The 17,936-nt window shown below is 41.0% G+C and overlaps 1 protein-coding gene across 3 annotated transcripts in view; it reads left to right on the forward strand.

Moving 5' to 3' along the window:
* The first annotated feature begins 3,015 nt into the window (after positions 1 to 3,015).
* The window catches only part of NCK1 (NCK adaptor protein 1), an 83,812-nt gene continuing 68,891 nt past the window's right edge, over positions 3,016 to 17,936 (forward strand). Inside the window, exon 1 of one of the 3 annotated variants that reach the window (XM_007170353.3) lies at positions 3,016 to 3,125. The gene's annotated coding sequence lies outside the window, so the exon portion shown is untranslated. Of the gene's footprint in view, positions 3,161 to 3,536; positions 3,559 to 17,936 lie in introns of those variants that run through there. The other 2 variants (XM_007170354.3, XM_057545426.1) reach the window with 2 other exon arrangements.

Raw genomic sequence — 17,936 nt, forward strand, 5'->3', positions numbered from 1 at the left:
CTTCGTTGTTGCGCGCAGGCTTTCTCTAGTTGCCGCGAGTGGGGGCTACTCTTCCTTGCGGTGTGTGGGCTTCTCATTGCGGTGGCTTCTCCTGTTGCAGAACACAGGCTCCAAGCGTGTGGCCTTCAGTAGTTGTGGCACACGGGCTCAGTAGCTGTGGCTCGCAGGCTCTAGAGCACAGGCTCAGTAGTTGTGGTGCGTGGGCTTAGTTGCTCCGCGGCATGTGGGATCTTCCTGGACCAGGGCTCGAACCTGTGTCCCATGCATTGGCAGGCAGATTCTTAACCACTGCGCCACCAGGGAAGTCCTAAGCATTTCTAACTATAAGCCCTCCATAGTTTCCTGGGAAAGGTCTTAAGACATGGAGGCTCATTTTTCCTTTCCTTGTCTTCCCAAATTCTTTCCTTTGGGATGAATGAAGTGAACTGCCTACATGTTTTTATCCTAGACAGATTAGCTACCCATATCTGAGGCCCCATTTCTAGTCCATAGGTCATAAGTTTTGACCTAAATGTTGTTGCCTGATCCTGGCTAGTCCCTAGTCCACTCATAACTAATTAGCAGGGTTGATTCCCGTTTTTGGTTTGAGTTCTGCTAAAAGAGAGGAAGAAGAAGCCAAGCGCATGTTTATATTTGGAAGTTGGGGAGACAGACTGTGTGAAAGGAGGTCTCTGGGACAACTCCCACCGCTTACGAACATGGACTCCATTCCTTCTAAGTACACCATACTGCAATATATGACTTTCTATCTACCCTTCCACCCAATGCTTTCCTCTCTCATTGCTGTTTCCTTATTTTTCTTCTTCATTTCCTTCTCTTATATCTTTTCAGTTTCTCTTTCTTTCTTTTTTTTTTTAAGAGTTCCTGGTAAGAATGGGTGATGAGGGAACTTTTAAAGGAAGATTAAAAGAAAAACACATATTTACAGAGAACTAAAATCCTTTTATGAAAAAGCTCTCTCCCTTACTTCTTCTATTGCTTAAATAGATGGCACACAGTAGTCAACAGATCTGGATCAAAATCTCACAAAGGGTCTGTTCAGATCATTGGCCCATTCAAAATACATATTCCCATACAAAATGAAATCTAAACTTATGACTTCAGCATATTTTTTCTGGGTTTAATTTCCTCACTCAAGGCAATGATATAAGCTACCTGATGGCAAGGACTATTTTACCTGTTATATTTGTATTCACACTCCCTAATCCCATCACATGTAACTAGAACTGAATTGAGCCAGGTGCAGCTAACAGTTTGCCATGTGATTTTGGAGAAATAGTTTCAACCTCTGGACAATGGTTTATATAGCTTCAAAAATGAATGTAATAATATCTCAATCCATAAACTTTATAAAATGTATCAACAAATAAAACTATTGTATTAGACAGCTTGGGCTGCTATAACAAAATGCCACAGACTGTGGCTTAAACAACAATTTAATTTCTCACAGTTTTGGAGACTAGAAGTCCGACATCTGGGTGCCAGTATGGTTAGTTTCTCGTGAGAGCTCTCTTCCTTGTTTGCACGTGGCTGTCTTCTCACTGTGTCTTCTAGTTGTGAAGACAGAAAGCAACCTCTCTGCTGTCTCTTCTTACTGTCTCTTCTTATAAAGACACTAATCCTCCAGGATTAGGGCCCCACTCTTATCACCTCAGTTAACCTTAATTACCTTTCAAAGGCCCTATCTCCAAATACAGTCACATTGGGGGGTTAGGGCTTCAACGTATGAATTTTGAGAGGGAACACAATTCAGTCCACATCAGCCATGATAAAATATACACAGGTATTTAGACCCTCAGAATAAATCCAAAATTCACTTAACATTATTGACGTTAGATGCTAATTATGGGATATAGACAGAGTAGCTGCCCAGAATTTCGTGGTCCATTTGCCCCAGTCAGCTTGAGGCCAGGAAGGGACCATGGGTGATTTGTGCTTGACCTTGTGATCCTATATATGGCAAGATAACCGCATTCCTCTATCAGGACCCAAACGAATAATTTTGAAGTTAAATACAGAAAAGCGTAAACTCTTGGAATTTACAGTCAGGACCAGGATTTAAAATGGGAATGGAAGATGTATTAATGCTTTAAACAATATTTGCTGACGAGCTACCATGTGCTAGGCACTGGGGAAGAACTGAATACTGACATGGTTTCTGACTTAATTGAGTTTACAATCAGGTAGAGGTATGGACAGGCCCTTTCAACAGCAGGATGGGGAAAATACTTGTGCACCCCAGCAGGCTTCCCTGAGAGGGCATCGCCTAAGCAGAGCCCCAGAGATGTCTGGGGAGGAACCAGGCAGGTGATGGGGAGCTGCAGCGCGGGTCTGAGGAGAACCAACTTTCTGACGGCTGGTGGCTGGGGCTGGGCCGATAAGAATGGGCAGACCCGGCACCCAAGGTCACTGTCCCCCCTCACAGCAAGGCTACCGCAGCCAAGACGGGAAGCTACCCACGCACCAGGGTACTTTGAAGGCCCTCAGACTCAGCTTATTTCGGTTTGCGGCTCAAATTAAGCATATGTCTTACATTTTTCTCTCAGGTCCCCATTTCCAGGCCTTTTTGTTTGTTTTTTCTTTTTCGCTCCCCGCCCCTAAGAACATTCCGCTGGCAAGACCTTCTGGTGCAGAAACCAGAAGGAAGCTCCCAGAGCAGTCGGGGCTGAACTCGAGAAGCAGTCATTTCTGCTGTAGAGTCTCCTGTGGCGCTGAGGAGGAAGGCCCAAAGTAATAAGCCAGAACAGCCGGGAAGACAAAAGCAACAAGACTCATGGTCAAGCAGGGAGCTTCTTGCGTTCTCACTCCCTCTCCGCGAAGCCGCCTCAGCTCGCTCCACACCCAGCACAGCGCTTGATTGACAGGGGGGCCCGCCCAATCCCAGCGCAGCGCAGACAGCTTTCGCGTCAGTGGAAGGGGAGACTGAGCCTATCAGATTGGGCAGGGAGGGGGTTTCCTGCCCGCGCGGATACGCCCACGGCCTCGCGACCAGTCGGTGCTGCAGCCCCGCCCTCCCGCCACGCGCGCCCCGCCCCTCTCTTCAGAGCTACGCGGCGGCTGAGCGGAGGCCTCGTGCCGTAACGGCCATCGCGGCGGCCGCGGCGGCGTCCCGGTGCCCTCCTCAGGTGAGCTGGGGCCACCCGGGCTCGGCAGAAGGGAGGTGAGACGGTCGTGCCGGCAGGCAGACGCACAGAACAGCCTTTCCTTGCCCCGGGAATCCACACAGCCTGTTACTTGCCGCGGTGCTTCCTCTTCCACGGCGAAGTTAGCCCCCGGGGCGCCGTCTGCCGGCCCGGAGCTGAGCCGGAGGGGCGGGGAGGCCGCTCGGCCGGGCCTGGGCGTTTGCCTCGGAGCTCCGTGCGACCCTCCGGCCACTGCCCCGGGCGGCGCGGCCCCGCGGCCTCCCGGTCCATCCCCGGAACGTCGGGTCGGGGTGAGCGCCGCGGCCGGCCGCCCCCGCGAGGCTGGGAGGTCGAGTGTGAGGCGCGCGCCCTTCCCCGTTTCTTTTCCTCCCCAAAAATCTTGTCGGCTGTTGTGGCGCAATCTGAGGCCGCGAAGGTAGGGACGTGGTAGTGGAGGGAAGGGGGGCGCTCACCTCCAGCCCGAGAGGAGGGGGAGGGAGCCGTTCCCCGTGCGGAGGGTGGACGTCCTCGGGATGCGCCTCCCGCCCCTCCTCCCACCCCCAGCCGTTTTCCTCCTCCTCGGGAAAGCTGGGTTATTTTAATCTTATGGACCTGCTGTAGATTCGTACGCGAGTTGCTTGGGCTGTGAGCTTTTGACTTGAGTTGTAATATATCCGGTAAAAAAAAGAAAATGTATCTCGATAGTTGTTTTGTAACCTTTCTTAAGTGTGTCCATGAAAGTTAAATTTGCCGTAAGAAGCTCGGGAAGCTGGATTTTGTTCGGGGCTGAGAACTCTGACATTATAGACGCCCAATTAGTGTCGAACGAATGAACTAGTCACCTAAAAATAATTCTACCCGTTAGATTTGGTGAGAAACCATGGGAGTTATGAAAGAATAAGGTTAAGGAGAAATTTCTAACCCCATCTTGGGTGGTGAGCAAAGAAGCTCACTCAGTGTCCGGTCAGAACGGGTAAGTGTTGCAAGAGGTATTCATTGTTAAAAATCTTACTTTGGTAGATTTATGAAAGACCAACTATACAATTTATTAAGCACTTGGAAAGCACTGTGCCTAAAGTCTCAACCTTCAGCGAGTTCACAGAGTCATTGGGGAAATATAATCCAAGAAGGTTTTGTTTGGTAATTGTCAATAAGGTTCGGCTCTTAAACAGGCATCCCATTCAAAGTTTGATAGAAACTCAAGAACTATGCATTGGTTGATTAATATTAGTTTTATTTCATCTTGATCACAAACTTTGGGATTTTCTTCTTTGGAAAATTGTGATCTGTGAACAGTTTGCAGAATGTTCAACATTTCTCAGCTGTGTTTGTTCATGTATTAAATTTTAAATTGTTTGCTCTATTTTTCTAAGTATTATCTTTAGTCCAGATTTTACCAGTGCTTTCAAGTCCATGTAAATAAAGCTTCGAACATTTTGTTAGATATTGAATGATGCTTTATGCCACTGGGTTCATTTTTCTTTTGAACCTTTGAGAACTTTCCTGCCAAAACTCAAGGTAGATTTGATGTGATTATTGTTATAAATCACTTGTCAGGAAGAATTAATAAATACAGTTGCAGTCCATTTTTTTCTCTTATAGTTTAATTAATAATTTTTACAATTTACTCACCTTTATAATATGGAAAAGTACCAAATGTTGTCTACCTACACCAGAAGACTAAATGATTATTTAGTTATTTAGTCAATAAGTAGAATTGGAGGAAACTCTTGAAATTACTAAGCATTTAACAAATTCTCCGTGAATACTTTGCTGTGCTGTTTTAGGAAGACAGCTGACAGGGCCACAAATGACATTTAAAGATTATTTAATAAGGCAACAATTCTGTTTGGATGCTCACTTTATTTGAAAGATAGAATTTATAGTCTTCCCTTCAAAACTGATTCCATATGCTGACTTTGTTTTGGTGATTTTGTCATGCCTTAAATTACCCAGACATAAACCTTGGTTTTATCTTTGACTTCCTCTATCCACATAACTTAACATTGGCCAATTTTTGTCAACCATTTTCTGACATTTCTTTCAGATATCTGTTCCTTCCCACTAGCTTTTAACTGGGTTTTCTGCCTGTCTTTTCTCCCTGCTCAGTATGTCCTGCCTTCTGCCTGTTCTTAAAATAATGCTTCCAACGCCCTCACTGTTAAACCAGCAATAGTTCCCTGTTATTTACAGAGTATAGTTCAGAATTCCCAGCCTTCTAACAATCTACTCAAAACCTGTGTTTTCTAATGATGGCACTAATTCTCTATAGGAGCTGTCCACCCTAACCAACCCAATCTCTTGTTCTCATTTAGACTTTGTATTTTTCTACCTTGGTATCTGTTGAGGCTTTGCCTGTGTATAGCCTGCGTTCTTTAAAAGAAATTTTCCTCCTTAAATTAAGTGGCAAATGAAGGCAAATTTTGTTGAAGTTTCATTTTTGGTCCTTTAGTGCAGCCTTCCAGATCTTTCTGTTCCTTGTATCGTTGCTTTCCTTTGAACGCACTGCCCTTACTGTTTTATCATTCCTTTGGTTTTTAATCTTAGGTGGACTTGTATCATAATACTATGGAACAATATTGTGGGAACGTTGGAATTCAACCTTCTGTTTTATAGATAGGGAAAATGTAATCCATACAGACTAACTGCACTAAAATTCAGCTAGTGATGGTGGCAGAGCTGAGACTCAAACCTTGATTTCCTGCTTGACTTCCTAACTCAAGTTGTGTATATTAAAAAAAAAAAAAGATTGTGTATTCTGTATGCAACTATACTTCTTTTCATCTCTTGCAATGTCATTTTGTATTGTTTGCTTCACGTTACTTTGCATTTTGTGTATTAATGCCTTCTCATATAGATTCAAAACTTCTGTATGAGGGCAGGGGAACCTTCATGACTTGCATTGTTTGAATCATTGAAACAGTGATTTAAAGTCTACATAGAGACTTCTAGCTTGTTGGATGTATTAACAGCTTTAACAAAAATAATATTGTCATGTCCACTGTTGAGTCCTATGACTCACTAAAAATGAATCTCTTAGAAGTTTCACTGTTGGATTTTAGTTTGTTTGACTCTCTTGATAAAAGAGACTGACTCTTTGGGAGCCGTGAAAGTAGATGTGAACAATGACTTATTAGGTGACTAAGTTTATTGACCTAACTAAATGTTCTTTTTCTTTTTTTTTTTTAAATTTATTTATTATTTATTTATTTATTTATTTATGGCTGTGTTGGGTCTTCGTTTCTGTGCGAGGGCTTTCTCTAGTTGCAGCAAGCGGGGGCCACTCTTCATCGCGGTGCGCGGGCCTCTCACTATCGCGGCCTCTCTTGTTGCGGAGCACAGGCTCCAGATGCGCAGGCTCAGTAGTTGTGGCTCACGGGCCCAGTTGCTCCGCGGCATGTGGGATCTTCCCAGACCAGGGCTCGAACCCGTGTCCCCTGCATTGGCAGGCAGACTCTCAACCACTGCGCCACCAGGGAAGCCCTCTTTTTCTCTTTTTGATGGAACAGTAACACTTTTACATTTTGCTATTTTGTCATTTTGTTCATCTGTCAAGAACCAGGTTATTGAGCAATCTGCTTATTGAGCAAAACATTCTGTAAACCATTTGTTCCATTTGGGGAGTTAGAGAGCTTTTATATATTTGTTCTTCACGTTTTTTTCCCTCTTTAAAGTTTCTGTTAATACCAGCAGCATAGGGTTTCCTTGGTATTTTTGTTACATTGATGTAGCAAGAGTTGAATGGTATAAGCACAGAAAACTATTAGGTGAAATATCTCTGGAGGGTATGCTTTACTTTTTTGGCCTGCAACAAATTAGAAGCTATTTTTCTTTTATTGTTTGGTTGTTTATAATGGCTTATTCTTATTTGTTTAAATAAATTATCTGCTAAAATAAACTGTGGAAACACTGATTCTCTTGTTCTTTTTTCCTGAAATTGTACCTAAGGAGTGCTGAATTGGATACGTATGGTATGAATAATTTCTGCTTTTGTTCAAACAGACCAGTTGAATAAAGCAGTGAGAGTATGGCTTGGAGAGATCTTTTAAAAAATGGGTGCATTGAAAAAGATTTTTTTTTTTTTTTTTTTTAATGAATCAGCCTTCCCAAACTTTCAGTACATGCATGCTTCAAAATCAAGTTGCATTTAGATCAATTCAAATAATAAATATAACAAAGAATTTAATGTTCCTTGTATTTTTTGAGTATTCCAGCTATATTGTAAAAACATTTTATTAATTAAGGCACTGGAAAGGTTTTTGGAAATGCTTGATCACTTCCAGATACTATATGTTTTTAAGCAACATTTTTATTTTTAGAAACATTTAGAATACTTCCTGTACAACCTCCCCCACCCCCACCCCCCCAACCCCGAATTTTTGCTGCCCTAGGAAGTCAGATTTTGGGTTGGCCAAAAAGTTTGTTTGGAAAAACCCGAATGAACTTTGTGGCCAACCCAAATACTTTAGTTTTTCTATGTTTTTTTTACATTTCTTTCACATGTTCTTAGAAAGCCCTATAAAGCCTTCCATGATTTGGCTTTTGCCAGCTTCTAGCTGCATTTCTTGCCATTATCTTTTTCCTTTAGGCTGCTCTTTGGGCCTTGAATAGCCAAGCTCTTTTTTGCCTTGGAGCCTGTGAACATGCTCTTCCCTCTGGCAGATGGCTTCTTTGGGTTAATAAGTATTAAATTTGGTTGCTAGTAACAGAAAGACACCGAATAATAATTTCTGTCCCACACCAGAGAAATCCAGAATTTACATGACACTCATTTATTAAGTGTTATTTCCAGTTTTTTTCCTATTATAAATAACTTTGAAATAAAGATCTTTGTGTATAAGACCTTAGAAAATTTTCCTTTTGATTAATTCCTGTTGTGGGATCCAATTGAAAGTTCCATTAATTTCTTTAAAAACTTGTTTAGAGAAAGTATCATTATGTTTTTTAAAATTGCAAAGTGCCCAAATTTCAGTGTATCCCTAATGAATTTTCCCAATTTTAGGCATAGGCCCATTACCCAGATCAAGGTATAGAACGTTCCTAGTGCTCCAGAAGGCTCTCTCATGGGTCCTCCCAATCTGTATCTCCTCCCTGCCCCCCCACCCCCCGCAAAGGAATCACCATTTTGACCTATATCACCATAGGTTATTTTTGCCTGTTCTTGAACTTAATATAAGTGGAACCATGCAGTATATACTTTTGTGAATGGCTGCTTTTACTTAACATTGTGTTTGTGAGACTCACCCATGATGTTGGGTACAGCAGTAGTTGGTCTTTTTCACTGATGGCAGTATTTTGTTGGATGAATATATACATTTAAAAAAAAATTCAAAAAAAAAAATCACCATTAATGGATGTTTGACATACTTCGTTTTTTTTTTAGCTGTTGTGAGTAAAGCAGCTATGAACATTTACTTACAAGTCTTTTAGTGGACATACACCCTCATTTCTTTTGAGTATATGTGGGAGTAGAATTGCTCTGTTTTTGTCTACCAGTTTTTTTTTTTAATTTTTAATTTTTTCAGTTTTTTGGCTGCATTGGGTCTTCATTGCTGCGTGCAGGCTTTCTCTAGTTGCAGCAAGCGGGGGCTACTCTTCATTGCCGTGCGCGGGCTTCTCATTGTGGTGGCTTCTCGTTGCAGAGCACTGGCTCTAGGTACGTGGGCTTCAGTAGTTGCAGCATGTGGACTCAGTAGTTGTGGCACACGGGCTCTAGAGCGCAGGCTCAGTAGTTGTGGTGCACGGGCTTAGTTGCTCTGCGGCATGTGGGATCTTCCCGGACCAGGGCTCGAACCCATGTCCCCTGCGTTGGCAGGCGGATTCTTAACCACTGCACTACCAGGGAAGTCCCTTTCTACCAGTTTTTGAACCTGATTGAACTAGTTCTCTGGCTCGTCCATAGTAGTTTCCTGGGATTTCTCTCTTTACCATAAAACTAGTGATTCCCTTTGCCTTAAATCTCTTATTTCCTGTGAATCATGTAATTCCTTTTTTTTTTTTTTTAATTGTTTTGACTCCTTCTTTTGATGGGGTATATCCCACAGTAGATTCCTGTGAGAAGTTGAGATCTGTGTTAATAAAACCCCCTTTATTTATTTATTTATTTATATTTGGTCTTCCCACTGATTTGGTTGGTTGGGTAAGGAGTTGTAGGTTGGAAATAATTTCCCTTCTGAATTCTGAAGGCATCTCTCCATTGTTTTCTAGCTTGTGACCCATTTAAAAATTCTGAAGACATTCTGATTCCTGATCCTGTTTTTTGCCTTTCTGGAATTTTGTAAATTTCATGAGGGTGTGACTTGGCATACATCTATTTTTGTGTGTTTCCTTAGATATTATTCATTGTGCCCTCCAAATCTGCCAAATTATGTTCATCAGTTCTGGGAAATTTTCTTGAATTTTTTCATTGATGGTTGGATTAATCTGCTAAGGCTGCCATAACAAAATACCGTAGACTGTGTGGTTTAAAGAACAGATACTAATTTTCTAACAGTTTTGGAGGCCAGAAGTCCAAGATCAGGGTACCGTCAGGGTTGGTTTGTGATGAGTTCTCTTCTTGGCTTGTAGACAGCTGCCTTCTCAGTGTGTCCTTACAAGGCCTTCCATGGAGAGAACTGTATCTTTCCTCTTATTTTGAGGATACCAATCCTGTTGGATTAGGGCCCCACCCTTATGACCTCATTTAACCATAACTACCTCCTGAAGGCCGTATCTCCAAATACCATCACACTGGGGGCTAGGGCTTCAACATATAAATTTTGAGGGGACACAGTTCAGTCCATTACAGTGGTTTACTCTTCTCCCTTTTGTATCTCTCTCTGGGAAACTTCTGTTCTTTGTTTGGATTTCTTAGACTAGTCCTCTGATACTCCCTTTTTCTCTTACTTTTCACCTCCTAGTCTTTTGGCTCTATTTTATATGGGAGGCTTTCTTAACTTTATTTCCTAAGCCGTCTGTTGAATTTTTCATTTTTTGCTGTGAAGATTTTGATTTCCCAAGAGTTCTTTTTGTTCTCTTAAAGATTCTCTTTTATAGAGAGCATCTTGTGCTTCTGTCACGGACGCATTGTCTTCTCTAATTTCTGAGGCTATAAATAGCTTTTTTTAAAACTTTTTTTTTTTGCAGCCTCTGTTCCTTCTAAATTGGTCTCCAGCTTTTATGTTGGAGGCTTATTACTTCAGGTGTCAGTAATCAATCCTTGGATGTTATCTAGTGAGTGAAAGTCTGAATTGATGGGGACTTGAAGACTTTGAATTTCATTGCATGGTGGCCCAAGTGAGCCATTTTTTGAGAAAACCCTAATTGATGTGCAGGAGGTGTTTTCCTTTTGGGTCAGGTTCATGAAGGAAAACTCAAATCTGCTTGAGGTCTGAAAGTCTGGCCACCAATTTTTTTGGTTTGAGGGATTGGATTTCTCATTCCCCTACTTTTGGTAGGGTATGCAGATCTTTAATTATATCTGGTGAGCCCTAGTTCAGAGTGGAGTAACCAACCAATCAGAATGATTTTACATTTTTAAAGGGTTGTAAAAAAAGAAGAATATGTGGCAGAGACTGTGTGGCCCGTAAAGACTAAACCATTTACTATCTGGCCCTTTACAGAAAAGGTTTGCCTACCTTGTTCTGGTTGTAATGGCTCTGATTTCCTTTAATAAAGCTTCTAGACTACTACTACTTTTACTCCCACTGAAGCTTCAGTTTACAATCTTGGAACTTCCTGAAACTATTTGTTTTAATTTAGTCTAGTGCATATCATGGAAGTTATGACTAAGAATTGGTAGGATATACTCTGTTATCAGAGATATGAGATTTTTTAATGTAAAATCTCAAGAAGTAAGAAAAGCAAAATACTGAAGAAATAAATCACAACGCATAATGAGTGTACGTGTGCATTGTTCTTTTTCTTGTCATCTAAGTGCAGAACATAAGTGCGTATACTTTGAAGAATGGGGAAAGGGGCATTGAGAACAGGCCCAAGTCATGTTTTAAATTAGCAATTTTCATCAGCTCTCTCTGTAGTTGGTAAATCATAACTGGCAGAATAAATTGGCTCCAGACAAGAAGCTGTTCCAGGCAGTAATATACATATACATATATATGTGTAAGTGTGCGTATATATGTATGTGTGTGTGTGTGGTTGTATTTGTCCACCTGATATCAGTCAGAAACGAAAGAGAGAATTAATGTAAGCCACGTGGCAGGGTGGGAGAAACAGGAATTGCATTGTTACAGGAAATAAAGTAAAATGTCTTTTCCTGTAAGTGCTAGCTGCTGAAAAACTGTTATGTTTAGTCTTAATTGTGTGAGCAGTCTCATCACAGGTTTCTTGTATAATACTTTCTTTCCTTTAAATGGTGTCTTGTCTTTAGTATTTATCTCCGGTTTTTTTTTTTTTTTTTGGCTGCATGTGGCATGCGGGATCTTAGTTCCCCGACCAGGGATCTAACCTGTGCCCCTTGCATTGGGAGTGCAGACTCTTAACCACTGGACCACCAGGGAAGTCCCTATCTCTGTTATTATTATTATTTTTTACAAATTTATTTAATTAATTAATTTATTTTTGGCTGCGTTGGGTCTTCGTTGCTGCGCGCGGGCTTTCTCTAGTTGCGGCGAGTGGGGGCTTCTCTTGTTGCAGAGCACGGCCTCTAGGTGCACGGGCTTCAGTAGTTGTGGCTTGCGGGCTCTAGAGCGCAGGCTCAGAAGTTGTCTCCCACAGGCTTAGTTGTCTGCGGCATGTGGGATCTTCCTGGACCAGGGCTCGAACCCATGTCCCCTGCATTGGCAGGCGGATTCTTAACTATTGCACCACCAGGGAGGTCCTCTCTGTTATTTTTTAACATGTATATTCCAGACTTGTTTCTATGAGTATACAAACTCGTGCTCACTTAAAATAGGATCACATGCTACATTTTGTTTTCTAACTTGGCTTTTATAAACATCCTTTCGAGTCAGTATATATAAGTTTAAAGATTCTAGAGTCAGACAACTTGAATTCCAGTATAGGCTTCATCACTTTGTTTGGGCTTAGGCGTCTGTAAGCCTCATTCTTCTCATCTGTAATATGGGGATAATACTTAATCAAAGGATTATTATAAGGTTTATATGAGAATTCTTGAATCCACTTAACTGCTAAGCAGTGTTTGGTGTACATTAAGAGCTTTAGAATCAATTTTAGATGTAAAATAACAGGGTTCAAAAGTATAGATGTTGTAAATGTTGGTAACTGTTGCCAAACTACTATTCAGAAAAAACATACGAATTTATATCTTCACCAACAAATAGTGTTCCTTTACTTTGCATAATTATTCTAATTTTTGACAACCTGGTAGGTAAAAAACTGGCAGAACTAAAAGGAGAATTAGACAAATTCATAAGTATAATTTGGGATATTTTAGTATAACTCTGAGTAATTAGTAGAACAACAAGACAAAAAAGTCAAAAGATTTGAACAACATAATTAACAAATGAGTCTAATTACATGCATAGAACATTTCACCCAGCACCTGAAGAATACAGATTTTTTTCTAGTGCCTATGGAAATTTCCCTGCAAATTGACATATGCTGGACCATAAAAAACATGGAAATAATCAGTTCTAGAATATGTGCTCTGACATGTTGGAATTAAGCCAGAAATCAATTACAAAAAATAATTAGAAAATGACATGTCAACTGTCTGGAAATTAAACAGTATACTCCTAAGTAACCCAGGGATTAAAGAAGAAATAACATTAAACTCTTCTGAACTGAATGATGAAAATATGACATAACTTAAGGGATACAGGTAATCCATGCTTAAAGGAACGTTTATAGCCTTATAATGCATATGTTGGAATAAAGGCTAAAAATAATTGAAAAGATTACTGTGTAAAGATGGATGAGTGAAAGATGCATTTACTTTTACTCCCCTCCAAAGCCTACCAAGGCGATTGATCATATAGGATATTTTTTAAAGGTTGGAACTGCATAGGTAAAGAGAATGGAAGAAGCAATGAAATTTGGAAACTGGAAAGCAACAGCCTGATAGAAACATTTTAGTAGATTTAAAAATATTCAATCCTAAACTGGCAGTAGGAAAAATGGAAAAGAATCTTCACGCTCAGGAATTGGCAGCATCAGGTATTCTTGTGGAAGAGGGGCTGAGAGTGGTGCTAAAAATTGAAGGATTCCTTGAAAGTCTGTTTAAGAAGCCAGCTCAGTTAATCATAATAGCCAAAAAGTAGAAACGGGCCAAATGCCCATCAACTGATAATGGGTAAATAAAATGCATATTGTGATAAACAGCAATGAAGTACTCATACATGTTATAACATGAATGAACCTTGACAATATGCTTATGTGAAAGAAGCCAGTCACAAAAGACCACATACTGTATGATTTTATTTGTATGAAATGTCCAGAAAATACAAATCTATAGAGTAGGGAGTAAATTAGTGGTTGCCTAGGGCTGGGAATAGGGGAGATTAGAGGGAAATGGGAAATGACTGCTCAAGGGTACAGGTTTCTTTTTTTGGTGTGATGAAAATGTTCTAAAATTGATTGTGATGATGGTTGCACGACTGAATATACTAAAAATCATTGAATCGTATGCTTTAAATTGATCACTTGTGTAGAATTTGAGTTATATCTCAGTAAGCTATTACAAAAAAACAACAACAAAAAGGCAGCATGAGCCTAGATCTCTTTGTCAATATGTATAGCTAAGTGACTGCCCTCTTTACTGTGGCAGCAGAAGACTGAAGATTTATCCTCTGCAGTGGATAAAATACAGTGTCTCTGAGAGAGGGGTAGATACTAATGTAATTGAAGACCAGGTATCCTACAGTAAACACCTGGATTAAGTGAATGTGCTCAATGTTAGAACCCTTATTGAGGTCCCTTCTCCTCTTGGGGTCCCAGAATCCTGACAATCAAGTAGGAACTTAGAGGATGATTCTCTTAGTAGAACCAAGGAGAAAAACTCTGAAGTTATTCACAATCAGTTTTTAGGGCCCTAGTTTTAAATATGAACGAGACAATCAAGGATCACCAGGTTCATGAGGAAAGCTTTTTTTTTTTTTTTTTTTTTTTTATAAATTTATTTATTAATTGATTGATTTTTGGGTGTGTTGGGTCTTCGTTTCTGTGCGAGGGCTTTCTCTAGTTGTGGCGAGCGGGGGCCACTCTTCATCGCGGTGCGCGGGCCTCTCACTATTGCGGCCTCTCTTGTTGCGGAGCACAGGCTCCAGACGCGCAGGCTCAGTAGTTGTGGCTCACGGGCTTAGTTGCTCCGCGGCATGTGGGATCTTCCCAGACCAGGGCTCGAACCCGTGTCCCCTGCATCGGCAGGCAGATTCTCAACCACTGCGCCACCAGGGAAGCCCGAGGAAAGCTTTTAATATAAGAGACCAAAACAAATAGAAAAAAAGAATTTGGAGCAATAAGAACTAAAAAAAGAGCTCTTGAAAATTAGAGGGTAATAGTAAGAAGAAAATACTCTAAAAGAATGGAAGTTAAAGTAGAGGAGACCTTGCATAAAGTAGAGGAAAAGATGGAAAACAGGTAAAAAAAAATATATGTAATTCAAAGGTCAGTCCAGGAGATCAACTTCCAAGCAACAGAAGTGCTTGGTAAGACAGAACAGAGAAAAGAGTGGAAAAGAAATAACAGTGAAATATTCAAGAAAAATACCCAAAGTTGAGGAATATCATTTTGCATATTGAGAAGCCTTCTGGGTTCTCAAGGAAAATGGATGAAAACAGATAAATGTACTTTGAATTAGGGTCTAGTCAGGAAAATGGAGACCATACTACTTATAACAGAATTGTGTAATATAAAGAATTGTTTAGCCAGATGTTATGGGTTGAGTTGTGTCCCCGCAAAAAGATATGTTGAAGCCCTAACCTGCGGTACCTCAGAATGTGACCTTGTTTGGAAATAGAGTCTTTTCAGAGGTAATCAAGTTAAAGTAAGGTCATTAGAGTGTCCCTTAAGCCAATATGACTGGTGTTCTTTAAAAACAGTGGGGAAATTTAGACATAAGTTTGGACACAGGCATGCACAGAGGGAAGATGGCCATCTACAAGCCACGAATGCCTGAGACTACCAGAAGCTAGGAGAGAGGCCTGGAGCAGATCCTAACTAATACCTTCAGACAGAGCATGGCCAATACTTTGATTTCAGATTTGTGGCCTCTAGAACTGTGAGATGGATTTCTGTTCTAAGCCAACCCAGTTTGTGTTACTTTGTTATAGCAGCCCCCAGAAACTATAATAGACTAGGTAATTGGAGAACTGAAAAGGCAATAAGGGAACTTTCAGGTATCACAAAGATAATTAACTGTAGGAAGTAATTACTAGCCCCTAGGGTTGGGAAAACAAAGAGAAGAGATTGGAATTATTGGAATTTAGAAGCTTGAAGAGTGGCCCTGAGGAACTGGAACTCAAACTTCTGAGGAGTTGCTGCCTGCTCAGGAAGTATAAGTATTTTAGGAGACTTGATAAGGCTGGTCTGGGAATGGCAGGAAAAACACAAAAGCAAAAAGTTGCTAACTGGAACCAATTGCTGATACTGGAACCATTGCTGTTTCCAGAGTGAAGGTTGACAGTTGATACTGAGTTGAAGGAGTATCTCCCTGTTCCCTCCTTCAATCTTCCGGTGTCTTTCTAGTGTCCCTTTTAGGCAGAGTCTTAACAGGAAGCCAGCTAGCAAAGAACTGTGATTTGCAGTGTTCCAGCCCCTCAGCATTACAAAGCAGAGTAGAGAAGAGTAGGTTTGAAGTCTAGGACAATAGCTTAATAACCAGTACACACAGACACTGAGGTATTTCATTGTGAAATTTTGGAATACATGGGACTCTAAGCTTCCGGAGGGGGAGAAAGATCTATAAGCTCCTGGAGGGGAAGAAATGGGTCCCTCAACTGCAGAGATTGAGTATTCTCAACTGCAACCTCACAAGCCAGAAGACAGTGAGCAAGGCCCTTAAATTCTGAGGGAAAATGATTTCCAAGCTAGATTTCTTTACCCAGCCAAATTATTAAGTACAAGTATAGAATGTAGGCATTTTAAGACGTGCAAGGTCTCCAAAAATTTCTCTTCCTCACTTCCTTCTCAGAAAGCTATTGTGTGATTTGCTCCACCCACCAAAAGGAAGGAGTAAACTTCAGTGAAAGAGGAAGGTGAGCAATATAGGGGACAGGAAATCAAATTCTAGAGGGACAAAGGGGATTCCTAAGGTTATAAAGAGAATTCCCTTAATGCTAACTGATTATCAGATGAAAGAGCAGTAAGTCTGGATTTGAACAGGTGAGAAGGCCCTGGTAGTTTTATGACAGTGAAACTAATAAAATACCTGATGTCTGTATCTCTTAATTAGGCAATTGGCAAAGAGTTTGAAGTTGAATTAGTGATGTCTTTTGTTTTCTTAGCTTTTTATATTGGAGTTTAGAGCTTCATTCTGGAATTACTTCTCTCTTGTACTCTCCCTTAGGTGATCTTGTTTAAGCCTATGATTTTAAATAGTATTGATATGTGGCTGACCTCTCTTGCTCAGGCAAGACCTCTGCTCTGAGCTCCAGAGTCATATATTGTATCCATTATCTACTACTGTGTAAAAACCACTCCAAAACTGAGTGGTTTAAAACAATAATCATTTTTCTTCTGCTCATAGATCTACATTTAGGCAGGACTTGGGTGGAGATGCCTTGTCTCTGTTCCATGTGGTATCATCTAGGGTTGCTTGCTCATAATGCTGACAAATTGTTGTTAACAGTTGACTGTGAGCTCCTTGGCTGGCTGTGGGCTAGGGCAGCAGTCCCCAGCCTTTTTGGCACCAAGGACTGGTTTCGTGTAAGACAGTTTTTCCATGGGCCGGGGTGGGGGTGGCGGGGATGGTTCAGGCGGTAATACGAGTGATGGGGAGCAGCAGATGAAACTTTGATTGCTCGCCACTCACCTCCTGCTGTGTGGCCCGGTTCCTAACAGGCTGTGGACCGGTACTGGTCCGTGGCCCAGGGGTTGGGGACCCCTGGGTAAGGGGCCTTGGTTCCTCTCCATGTAGATCTCTACGTAGGCTGCTTGGGGTTCATCATAGCATGATGGCTAGGCTCCAAGAACAAGCATCTTGAGGGTATCCAGTAGAAGCTGTAACACCTTTTATGACAGCCTTGGAAGTTGCATAGCTTTACTTCTGCATAGTAATAAGCCTGCCAATATTCAAGGGGAGGGAAATTGTCCTCCCCATTAAGAGGTGGTGTCTAAATTACATAGTAAGAGAAGCATTGAAGATATTGTCTCAGCCATCTTTGGAAAATACAATATGGCAAATACATCAAGCTGTTTCCTTGATTTTGCCACTTGTATATATATCCCATAGGTATTTTGAACTTAAAACAATCAAAACAAATTCTTGATTTCCTTACTCTTAAACTGTACCCTTTCCCTGCTGCCTCCATTAGTTCATTCTTCAATCTTTCTCATTTCATTCAGTGGTATTGCCACTCACCTAGTAGCTAAAACCCAGGTGTCATACCTGATTCCCTTACTTCCCACACTTCTAATCCATCTTGTCTCTTCGAACTCCAAATACATCTTGAATTCTTCTGTTCTCTGTCTACATAGTCACCATACCTCTCAAGTCCAGGCTACCAAGCTACCATCATCTTTTTACTTGGACTCCTGTCGTTATTTATTTGAGATATAATTGACGTTTTATTAGTTTTATGTATACAGTGTAATGATTCACATTTGTATTAACTGCTCTTCTAAAAAATTGTGGTAAAATACACATAACATGAAATTTACGGTTCTAACCGTTTTTAAGTGTATATAGTTCAGTAT

This window comes from Balaenoptera acutorostrata, chromosome 4 (genome assembly GCF_949987535.1).
Source record: "Balaenoptera acutorostrata chromosome 4, mBalAcu1.1, whole genome shotgun sequence".
In the NCBI taxonomy this organism is placed as follows: Eukaryota; Metazoa; Chordata; class Mammalia; order Artiodactyla; family Balaenopteridae; genus Balaenoptera; species Balaenoptera acutorostrata.